General features: G+C 52.1%; 1 protein-coding gene across 3 annotated transcripts in view; it reads left to right on the top strand.

Annotated features, from left to right (window-relative positions):
• The first annotated feature begins 801 nt into the window (after positions 1 to 801).
• Positions 802 to 11850, top strand: part of DENND2A (DENN domain containing 2A) — a 122126-nt gene continuing 111077 nt past the window's right edge. For 2 of the 3 annotated variants that reach the window (XM_030825891.1, XM_030825887.1), the window contains exon 1: positions 802 to 957. The gene's annotated coding sequence lies outside the window, so the exon portion shown is untranslated. The remainder of the gene's footprint in view (positions 958 to 11850) is intronic. The other variant, XM_030825890.1, reaches the window with a different exon arrangement.

Genomic DNA, 11850 nt, shown 5'->3' with positions numbered 1-11850 from the left:
CAGCCCACGGCATTTCCCTGCGGACTTCTGCTGTGCAGCCTGTGTTCCTTGACGGTGTCCTGCGTGAGTGGGGGCAGCGGGTCTATGAAGTCACTTCTCTTGGAAGCTTTTCCTGACCACCTCCCTTCCCGCCCGGTCTGCAGCGCGCTCGGCCCTGGGCCCTCCCCGGCCCCCATCACCCGCATCGCCCGTCTCATGACTGTCATTACCCCGGCCCGACGGCAAGCTGCCTGGGGCAAGGGCGGTGCCTGACTCACTGCCCCGGGTGCCCCCGGCCCGGGCCCAGTGCCGAGAGTATGTTAACTGCCTAGAGTAAGCGGGGCCGGGCATGTGGCCGCCGTTTCCCGGGCTTGGACGTCCAGGTCTAAGCTTCGGGCCGGGAGCACCTCGCGAATTCGCCCGGGCCTGGGTGGAATGGAGCCGGCGCGCGGCGGGCGTCCTCCCAGGAAGGGTTAAGCCACCTCTCCCCCACCCCGAGAGGCGAGGGGGCGAGTCCGGCAGAAGGTCCTGTTTACCGCGGCTCCGCGCGGGGCCGGGCCCTGGGAGAGGGGTTGCCGTGGCAACCGGCCGGGCGCACGCCAGCTGCGGATTAGCTCACTCGGCCGGGCGGGATGGGTCGGGAGGAGGGGGCGCGCGTCGCGCAGATCGTCGCGGAGCCACGGGAGGAGGAGGCAGGGGCCGCGGGCGAGCCTGCGCTGGGCCGGCCGAGGGAAGCGCGCCGCTGGGGCCGGGGGCGGCGGGGACCCCACGGGGGCGCGCGAGGCGGGGACCCCCAGGGGCTTGCGGGCGGCCGGGGGAGGCTCGGCGGACAAAGGGGCGGAGGGCGGAGGGCGGAGGGCCATGGCGTCCCCGGCACCCGCCGCCGCCCGCCCCCGAGCCGCGCCGCCAGCCGTCCCGGCCCGCCCCGGTGCCCCCCAGATGCGCCCCAGAGCCCGCGGAGCCGCCGCCCGCGGGGAGGTAGGGCCGGGCCGGGCCGGGGGGTGCAGGGTCGAGCTGGAGAGGGAAAGGGGACGGAGGAGGGGACGCGCGGGGGAGGGAGGAAACGGCTCGCGCGGCCAGAGCCCTGACGGGGAAGCGGCTCTGCAGATGGGAGTCTGAGTTCCCGCCTGGTCCCGGGACTTGTGCAGAGCGCGATCCAGGCATCCCTCCCGGGCTCGGGCTGACTCCCAGGACTGAGCCCGGACGCCGCCGTCCCGCGCCTCGGGGACCTGCAGAAAGCCGGTAGATCCCCGCCCTGCGCCGTGCTGGGTCCCTTGGGGCGCGAGTGCGAGTGTGTGTGCGTGTGTGTCCGCGCGTATTTGTGTCTGTGTGAGTGTGTGTGCGCGCGCGTGTCTGTGTGTGTGTGCGCGCGAGTATGTGTGTGCGCACTTGTGTGCCTGTGAGTGTGTGTCTGTGCGAGTGTGTGCGTGCAAGCGCGGGGCATCGAGGCGGCTGAGCAGCCGGGCCCCCCTCACAGCGGTCAGCATTTGCAGTCTTGGGAAAGCAAGAAGGTAAAGATGATTGAATGGTCTTACTTCTTCCACTTTGTCCCCAAGGGTGGAGTTGGGAGCAGATGGAGCCCAGGGGAAGTCTGGACACAATCGTATTAGGAGGGTCACAGAGAGCTAGCTGGGTGAGACCACGGAGTAGAACCAGACCTCAGCCCTGGAATCTTGTCATGGGGGGCCTGGGACAGGAAGCAGGAAGCTGGTCAGGGCTCTCCAGGGGGGTAAATTGGGCAAGGGAAGTGCAGTGACCCTGCCTTAACCAGCTGCTGCTGACGTCCAGCTGCTGTTCAAATGCGATTCAGGAATGTGACTTCCCCAAGGTTCCAAATGACATCGGACAATAATGGGCTGGGGGTAACAAAGTTGTAATAAGCGTGCTGCAGTAATCTTGTTAGTAAACTCTTACACCCTCTGTGGTTACCACATAAAAGAAGAGAAAGAAATCCCTTCTCCTTACATCATCAAATATCAGATACCAAAAGAGTGGAGTAGAAAGTCTTTGGGTGGGCAGCGTGGGACAGAGCAGAACTCTGAGAGGAAGTATGTGTGAGTGTGCGAGTGTGTGTGTGTGTGTGGGGGGTGTGTCAGAGACGGTTTCCGAGGCCTGGTAATGAAAAGGCTGGCGGGAGGCTGGCCTCCAGTCCTTTTGTTTTTTATTTTGATTTTTTTGAGACAGAGTCTTGCTCTGTCACCCTGGCCCACTGCAATTTCCGCCCCCGGGGTTCAAGCAATTCTCCTGTCTCAGCTTCCTGAGTAGCTGGGATTACAGGCGCCCACCACCACACCCAGCTAATTTTTGTGTTTTTAGTAGAGATGGGGATTTCACCATGTTGGCCAGGCTGGTCTTGAACTCCTGACCCCAGGTGACCTGCCCGCCTCGGCCTCGAAAAGTGCTGGGATTACAGGCATGAGCCACTGTGCCTGGCCTCCAGTCCTTTCATTCTGGAAGATTAATAAAATCCTGTGTCATGTATTCTATTCATCCCCTTAAACAGCTCTGTGTGCTAGGCATGCGTGCTAGACATCAGTGGCACAGCGAGGAATGAGATGTCCCCCTTCCTTCCAGGAACACCATCCTAGCTGGGTAGTCAAACAAAAAAGCAAAACCAGTCCTGGCCCAGCCTGGCTGTGAGGGCTGCATGGCATAGAGCTAGGGCAGCCCAGAGAGGAGCCGGTGCAGGGAATCCCCGCAGATTAGGTGATGCTTGGGCTAAGCCCTGAAAACCACCTCACCAAGGAAACAACAGGGAAGGTTGTTTCAGGCTGAAAGAACAGAATGTGCAAAGTCACCAAGAGAGTCTAGGAGAGGCCAATGAGGGGAATTCAGTGTGGCTGCGGGTTGCAGTATGTGAGTGCATGCCGGGGAGAGTTGAGGCGGGGGCTGTCAGGGCAGAGGCACAGGGAAGGAAGGATCTGCCAGAAGGAGGCAGGAGTATGCACTGAAGCAGGAGTGATGCGCTCCTTCTGGTTGCTGGGTGGGGAGGCCTGGAGGAGGAGGAGGAGACCAAGGCTTTTTGCAACACCCAGGCCAGAATTACTGAGGAGCAGGAGAAGCTGAAAGGATGCCAGGATCAAGAGGCGCAGGACCTGGTGACTGGTTTGGGCACAGAGTATGATAACTTAGACTAAAAGCAAGTATGTACAGAAATGCTCAGGAGAAAACAAAGCAAAGCAAAAGGAATGTGGACCTTCTGAGTGGCCTGCATTTAGCAGATTACAACACTTGGATAACGCATTTGGCTGTAAGTTTTCTGGCAGCTTAGGGACAAACAAAAATACACTGGGTTGCATAGTTTGGGATTTTGGACAACAGAAAGCCTACAAATTAATTCTCAGAACAAAATTTTTCCTGGAATTGAACTCAGCTGGGAATTTATCATGTGGAACTTTATGTAAAGACTGAAGAGCGACAGAAAAAAAAATCCTCGTTGCTGGTGTTACAAAAAGATGGAAAGATAAAACTCCCCGTTACTGCCTTCCACTACCATCCTGTTATGTCTAGGGGAGTGAACTGCACTTCTGTGAGGACTGGGTGTCATCTCAGAGTATGGGGCCAGGGGAATCCTATACAAAGGAGACAATGGTACCTCAAGTGCAGGAAGAGCTGACACCCATCTCCGTAAATGTAGAGAGCAAGGCGTCCGGGGTGCTCAACCATGATGGGAAGGAGGCTTATCATAGTATAGCCCAGAGGGGTGGGCTGAGACTCTGGTCCGGAGAAGGGGACAGGTAGGGCATAGCATGTTGGAAGGGCCAGCATCCAGGAATCCTGACCCACAGGGAAGCAGGCAGGGAGTTCGCACAGCATTGTAGGAGTCCATTCATAGGGGCAAGTCCACTTCCCAGGGCGGTCCTGGTCATTCTGCCTCCAGACTGGATGTAGAGCCTGCCTCTAAAGGGGTAGGAAAAGGGTCGGACTCAGGAGACCAGAGATCCTCTTCAGGAGACCAGAGAGGCCCAGAAGGGTGGAAATCTTGTTTGCTACAACACAAGGAAGTTGCAGAGGAACCAAGAGTGGGAGCTGAGAACTGGGAGGTCCTGCAGACTCAGGCACAGATCTCCTGGCCAGGCTCTTCCCTTTGGTTTCTGCAGAAGGCAGAGAACCTGCAGAATCTATGTCCATACATTGGTAATGTGCCCTTTAAACTTTAAACTATTTCTTGCCAACTATAGCTGTCTTAAATTAACATTCAGTAGGGGTGGGATTCTACCCCTCCAATCAAATTTCTTAATATTTTTAATCTTGGGGTGTGCATTAGAATATACATTTAAATGCTGGGGAGGAGAGTTTGAGACCAGCCTGGGCAACATGGCGAGACCCACCTCTATAAAAAATAAAAGAAATTGGCCAGGCGCAGTGGCCCACACCTGTAATCCCAACGCTTTGGGAGGCCGAGGCAGGCAAATCACTTGAGATCAGGAGTTTGAGACCAGCCTGGCCAACCCCGTCTCTACCAAAATACAAAAATTAGCCAGGCGTGGTGGCGCTTGCCTGTAATCCCAACTACTTGGGAGGCTGAGGCAGGAGAATCAATTGAACCCAGGAGGCGGAGGTTTCATGAGCCAAGATTGCATCACTACATTCCAGCCTGGGCGACAGAGCAAGACTCCATCTCAAAAATAAATAAATAAAAGAAATTAACAACACACAGTGGCACACACCTGTAGTCCCAGCTACTCGGGAGACTGAGGCGGGAGGATCACTTGAGCCCAGGGAAGTTGAAGCTGCAGGGAGCTATGATTGTGCCACTTCACTCCAGCTTAGGCGACAGTGAGGCCCTGTGTCAAAAAAAAAAAAAGGCTGGGGAGGGAGATTTAAAAACAACTGGTACTTGGGGCCCACTAGCCTGGCATCAGTATTTTTTTAAGATCCCCAGATGATTTTAAGGTACAGCTGAGGTTGAGTGTGGCTGCTCTAACAGTCACGTAGAGAGAGCCCATCACAGGGTGGGACAGAAACTCAGATTCCAAAAGATCCCAGGTGGGACACATGGGATGCCTGGCAGGTCCTCAAAAGTGGACAAGGCTGGCCCTGCTTGTTCCTGGCGTTCCGCACAGTCTCCTGGACTCCTGTCACGCTGCTTCTCCCCTGAGGTCTTTACCAGCCCTCCTCTGTTCCTTCTGGCAGTCACCTTGCTGAAGACTGGGGGTTAGGAGTTGCTTCCCTGGAGCTGCCCTGGATTGCTCTTTCTTGGAGAGATTTTAGTGAAACTGGCTTTCCATGGGTTCATTGTGCAGCCCCTTTCGGGCCATGACCCCTTACTGTCCTCACCACTGCCTCTCTGCCCACATGTATTGTTGCTTGTTACCCCAGGAGCCTGGCCCTGGGCTCTGGCTGTCAGCCTCATGTGTTCAAGCATAGACCCTTCTTCTGCCACCTGAACCAAACAGCCTCCACTTGTACCCCAGACTCTCTTGAAATTTCCTGTGCTGGTTACTCGGGGAAGAGTGCCACGCCCCGCTGCCCCCTTTAATGATAGGAGGCAAGCACTGCCTGGAACTAGGGCAAGCGATGAGCTAAGTTCTCTACTTTTCATATGCAAAAGACAGCGACATGCTGGGAAGCCAGAGTCAGATTCTCCTTTACCCTGGCCTTAAAATCAATGTCCGATGTGGGCAAAAGTTTACTCCGTCAGCCCTCAGTTTGCCTAGAAGTTAAGTTCTTTGCCAGCTGAGCCTAGAATTGCCCCTCTACCTTCAGCTTCTCTTTGGCACATTTGTCCCTGGCTTGCAGTTCAGAGGGGCTAAAGAACAGATAAGCCCGAGACCCACTCTTCCAACTGGCTGAACTATGGGAAACCAAGTGATCGTTTTTTTCCCCTGGCCTTGGGGAAGGAAGGGGTGAGTCACCCTTGCAGCAAGCTTAGGGAAGAGGTTAGCTTCCCTCAGTGGTAGGGAACCAGGATGTCATAGGCATCCCTTCAGAAGGAAATGAAAGCAGGGATCATTGGCTGGAGAGTGGGGCCAGAACAGGGAGCCGCGACCTTGGCTGTGACCCCTCCTCCCGGGATCCCCGGGCCTTCCGTACACTGCGGATCTTATCTGAAGGGCTTGTCAGACCACTTCAAGCAGAACGCCAAATGCATTTCCTTTTGTTGTTTTGCCTTCTAAAAAAGTACACTTAAAAATTATAGGTTTACTTATAAACTTTATATGTAATCTATGAAAGTTGTATTTGTCATAAAACATTTATTTATTTATTTAATTTTATTATTATTTATTTTTAGACAGGGTCTTGCTCTTTTGCCCAGGCTGGAGTGCAGTGGTGTAATGATGACTCACTGCAGCTTCTACCTCCTGGGCTCAAGGGATCCTGCTGCCTCAGCCTCTTGAGTAGCTGGGACTACAGGTGCGCACCACCGCACCTAGCTAATTTTTGTGTTTTTAGTAGAGACAGAGTTTCCCCATGTTGCCCAGGCTGGTCTCAAACTCCTGGACTCAAGCAATCCACCTGCCTTGGCCTTGCAAAGTGCTGGGACTACAGGCATGAGCCACTGCACTTGGCCAAAATTATTCTTTTTTTATTTTTTTTTTTTTTTTTTTAGACGGAGCCTTGCTCTGTCACGCAGGCTGGAGTTCAGTGCCATGACCTTGGCTCACTGAAACCTCCACCTCCTGGGTTCAAGCAATTCTCCTGCCTCAGCCTCCCAAGTAGCTACACTGGAGTGCAGTGGCGCAATCTCAGCTCACAGCAACCTCAGCCTCCCAGGTTCAAGCAATTCTCCTGCCTCAGCCTCCCAAGTAGCTGGGACTACAGGCGCCCACCACCTCGCCTGGCTAGTTTTCGTATTTTTTAGTAGATAGGGGTTTCACCATGTTGGCCAAGCTGGTTTGGAACTCCTGACCTCAAGTGATCCGCCAGCCCCGGCCTCCCAAAGTGCTGGAATTACAGGCATGAGCCACCATGCCTGGCCAAAAATTTTGAATTTCTAATTTTAATATGTTTTCTTTTAAAAGTTAACAAAACTCAAAATATAATACATTGCCTCTATGCATGTGCCACAGTATGAATTTTAATGTTCATGTTAACTTAAATAGAAACTCATAAAATATTCGGGGCAAAACTGATGTGGGTACAATTGGGTTAAGGAACAGAGAGGTACTATATCTTATTATTGTTTTAAAAGGGAGTATTAGAATCTCATTTTCAAAATAACCATCACTTGGCACAAATAGATTCAATAAGTATGTGGCTTTGAAATCTATTTTAGGCCGGGCGCGGTGGCTTCCACCTGTAATCCCAGCACTTTGGGAGGCCAAGGCAGGTGGATCACGAGGTCAGGAGATCAAGACCATCCTGGCTAACACAGTGAAACCCCGTCTCTGCTAAAAATACAAAAAATTAGCTGGGCGTGGTGGTGGGCGCCTGTAGTCCCAGCTACTCGGGAGGCTGAAGCAGGAGAATGGTCTGAGCCCGGGAGGCAGAACTTGCAGTGAGCCGAGGTTGCACCACTGCACTCCAGCCTGGGCGACAAAGCGGACTCCATCTCAAAAAAAAAAAAAGAGGCGGGGTGCGGTGGCTCACACCTGTAATCCCAGCACTTTGGTAGGCCAAGGCGGGTGAATCACAAGGTCAGGAGATCAAGAACATCCTGGCTAACACGGTGAAACCCCGTCTCTACTAAAAATACAAAAAATTAGCCGGGCGTGGTGGCAGGTGCTTGCAGTCCCAGCTACTCCGGAGGCTGAGGCAGGAGAATGGTGTGAACCCGGTAGGCGGAGGTTGCAGTGAGCCGAGATCGTGCCACTGCACTCCATCCTGGGTGACAGAGCGAGACTCTGTCTCAGGAAAAAAAAAAAAAAAAAAGAAAGAAATCTATTTTAATCTCACAATTCCACTTTTAGGAATTTACCTTAGAAAAATATTGGAACAAGTGCTGGAGAGTATTTGTGGCAGCATTGTTGGTAGCAACCGAGGTTGAAGGCTGAAGTGGGAGGATCACTTGAGCCTGGCGGGCGGAGATTGCAGTGAGTCGAGATCACTGCACTCCAGCCTGGGCAGCAGAGGTCTCAAAAAAATCTTTATAGATTGTCTTCCGTGTTGTCCCAAGTTCATCTCTTGCTGTTGGTTTCATGTTTCCATAACCTTGATGGCACATCACCACTATTCCACATGTTGTGTAGGTTGAAACCTAGGATGAGTGGACCGAATGACACAAAAGAGCCAACCCAGCAAAGCAATTTCAAGGGCCTCTCTTTCTCTCCCTTACACTTCCCCACTTCTCAGCAGAGAAGATGCAGTAATGGTCAAATTTGATTCAGCACTAAATTCTCTGTAAGTTTATGGTAGGTAAAATATAGGGTAACCATATACACAAAGTAGGACTGTAGAGAAAGTAAAAAGAGAGCATTAGGCCAAGCACGGTGGCTCACACCTGTAATTCTAGCACTTTGGGCGGCCAAGGCAGGTGGATCACTTGAGGTCGGGAGTTTGAGACCAGCCTGGCCAAACCCCATCTCTATAAAAATACAAACATTAGGGCCGGGCGCGGTGGCTCACTCCTGTAATCCCAGCACTTTGGGAAGCTGAGGCGGGTGGATCACAAGGTCAGGAGATCGAGACCATCCTGGCTAACATGGTGAAACTCCGTCTCTACTAAAAATACAAAAAATTAGCCGGGCACGGTGGCAGGCACCTATAGTCCCAGCTACTCGGGAGGCTGAGACAGGAGAATGGTGTGAACCCGGGAGGCGGAGCTTGCAGTGAGCCGAGATTGCGCCACTGCACTCCAGCCTGGGCGACAGCGCAAGACTCTGTCTCAAAAAAAAAAAAAAAAAAAATTAGCTGGGCGTGGTGGCACATGCCTATAATCCCAGCTACTCGGGAGGCTGAGGCAGGAGAATCGCTTGAACCCAGGAGGTGGAGATTGCAATGAGCTGAGATTGCGCCACTGCACTCCAGCCTGGGCAAAAGAGGGAGACTGTCTCAAAAAAAAAAAAAAAAAAAAGGCCAGGCGTGGTGGCTTATGCCTGTAACCCCAGCACTTTGGGAGGCTGAGGCAGGCCGGATCACCTGAGGTCAGGAGTTGGAGATCCGTCTGGCCAATGAAACCCCATCTCTGCTAAAAATACAAAACTTAGCCGGGTGTGGAGGCAGGTGCCTGTAGTCCCAGCTACTCAGGAGGCTGAGGCAGGAGAATCACTTGAACCTGGGAAGCAGAGGTTGCAGTGAGCCGAGATCGCACCACTGCACTCCAGCCTGGCTGACAGGAGCTAAACTCCTTCTTGAAAAAAAAAAAAGCACGAAAAGTAAGTTGTTAATTGATGTACAATAGGCTTAACCTGGACTGTCCCTGCAAACTGCACCTTGTGGCCACGCTGATAAAGGTTGAGAGTTGGATGTGCTCATTCATTCTCCTTGCTGGGACAGGTGTGTTGACCCAGCCAGAGGTGATTTGGTACCACCCCTCTGTCTATCTCCCACCACCTTTCTTATTCACATCTAGAGTTGAGGCTTGAGTTTAGGGAAGGGGAGGAGGCCAGGTGGGTAGTCCAAGGTTGCATATGAACTTCCTTCTTGCTCCCATTCAGTGAATCAGAGGAGACAGATTCTACTTTCACTGCCTCTCCCAGCTCACCATGGAAAAATAATAACTGCCTATCTTCTTCCAGCAAACTTTGAAGCGTTAAAACAGGACACTTCTATAATTTTATTTGGCATTTCATGTGCCTGGTAAATATAGGCTAAACCTCCCCAGATGACCAAGCAGAGGCATTTGTAAGGGATCACACAGCAAATCACAATTCAGACTGACCCGGCATGGTCCAGGGTGAAGTTGGTTGGGGGAGAAGCCATATGATCTGGTTTGGTTACTAGATAGAAATGACAGGACAGCCTAAGAACTCGCGTCCCCCGAGCTTGGAGTGAGACTAGTCTCTCAGCCGCAGATTTGGTCGGGGTGGTGACTGCGAAGATGGAAAGGAACTTCCCGAAGCAGCTTGCCTCGTGCTCTGGGATCTTTAGCCAGGGCAATGTCTCCAGCACCCTGGAGACTCAGAGGGATTCTCTACTTAATACTCTGAGCTGCAGATGAGATTTGTTCAGATTTGTCATGAAGCGTGTGGTCATCCAACCCCAAATATAACTCCCTGGCATCGTGTGGTGACTGTCATCTGGTCCCTTTCATCATCTGTATTTGTGACAATCAACAAACACACACAACCTTCCAGGATATCAGAAGGGGACCAGTGCCCTCTGTTGACCCTCCAGCTGACTGATGCATCTAATAGGGTGGAAAAATATCAGAGAAGAGAGAGCTTCTTAATCCCTCTCAAAACAATCAGACTTGAAGATTCCAGCGCCACAGAGAGCCAAGAGAGCCTCTTATTCCAGGCTCTTCTTTCCCTTGAATGTAGGACAGCCAAGATTCCTGGTCTGGTACGGAACTGAGAGAGATGGGTAAAGGAGCTAAGAGACTGCTTCTGGGTACACACACAACCCCGAGGTTCAGGCTGCCAATTTGTCAGAGAAAACGAGAAAGAGAATGCTCCTTTTGGGACCAGGAAAGAAGCAGAACAAATGCAAGAGTCCCACGAGGCAGATCCACATGTTCCTTCCCCACACCCCCGAAATCTGGCTTCTATTCCTAACCATCTGCTGAAACCATATCTCAGGTTACTAATGGTTCATCTGTGGCCAGTTCCCTGTTCTCATACTTCTTGATCTCACTAATGCACTTGACACACCCCTGACCCTTCCTTCTTGAAACCCAAGTCAAGGTGGATGTAAAATGGGTGCAGTGATGTATCTGCGCCACTTGTCAAAATACTGAAATACTTCTATTCTGGTTGGTAAATAGGGTGTCCCACACTCCCAGGACCACTAACCGTCTGCCTGCCAAGATCTGGCCATTAAAGGGTTAACAATAAGGCCATTCTGCTTGTTGGGCTCCTGCACACCTTTGCTATAATTTTATTGTGTTTTTGTTTTGTTTTGTTTTGTTTTTTTTGAGATGGAGTCTCACTCTGTTGCCCAGGCTGGAGCGCAGTGGCGTGATCCTGGCTCCCTGCAACCTCCGCCTCCCAGGTTCAAGTGTTTCTCCTGCCTCAGCCTCCCGAGTAGCTGAAATTACAGGTGTGTGCCACCATGCCTGGCTAATTTTTTTTTTTTTTTTTTTTTTTTTTTTAGTAGAAACAGGCTTTCACCGTGTTGGTCAGTTTGGTCTTGAACTCCTGACCTCAAATGATCCGCCCGCCTTGGCCTCTCCCAAAGTGCTAGGATTACAGGTGTGAGCCCGGCCTGTTATGTATTTTGAATATTGCCTCCTCAGCATAGACACCATACTGTTTTGGTTGTTTTAATTGTCTTTCAAAAAAGAGTTCTTCACTGATTCCTCCTGTTCTTATTCAACAAGTATTTATGCAACCCTCACAGTAGACCAAAGTCTCGGTTGGGCATTGTGGGGAATAAAAAGAAGCCAGTGCGTGTGTTCTGCCATTAGAACTCCCTGTCTAGTTGGAAGGCCCAGGTAAAGAAACATACAAAGAGCCTGGGCAACATGGTGAAACCCTGTCTTTGAGAAAAATACAAAAATTAGCCGGCCATGGTGGTACATGCCTGTGGTCCCAGCCACTCAGGAGGCTGAGGTGAGAGGATCATTTGAGCACAAGAGGTCGAGGCTGCAGTGAGCCGTGATGGTGCCACTGCACTCCAGCCAGGGTGAAGAGTGAGACCCTGTCTTAAAAAAAAAAAGACTTGGCGTGGTGGCTCATTTGAGGTCAGGAGTTCGAGACCAGCCTGGCCAACATGGTGAAACCCCGTCTCCACTAAAAATACAAAAATTAGCCGAGCATGGTGGCAGGCACCTGTTGTAATCCCAGCTACTGGGGAGGCTGAGGCAGGAGAATTGCTTGAACCCAGGAG

The sequence above is a fragment of the Nomascus leucogenys genome, chromosome 13, assembly GCF_006542625.1.
Source record: "Nomascus leucogenys isolate Asia chromosome 13, Asia_NLE_v1, whole genome shotgun sequence".
Lineage (NCBI taxonomy): Eukaryota > Metazoa > Chordata > Mammalia > Primates > Hylobatidae > Nomascus > Nomascus leucogenys.
This window is presented reverse-complemented; position numbering and strand designations above follow the sequence as displayed.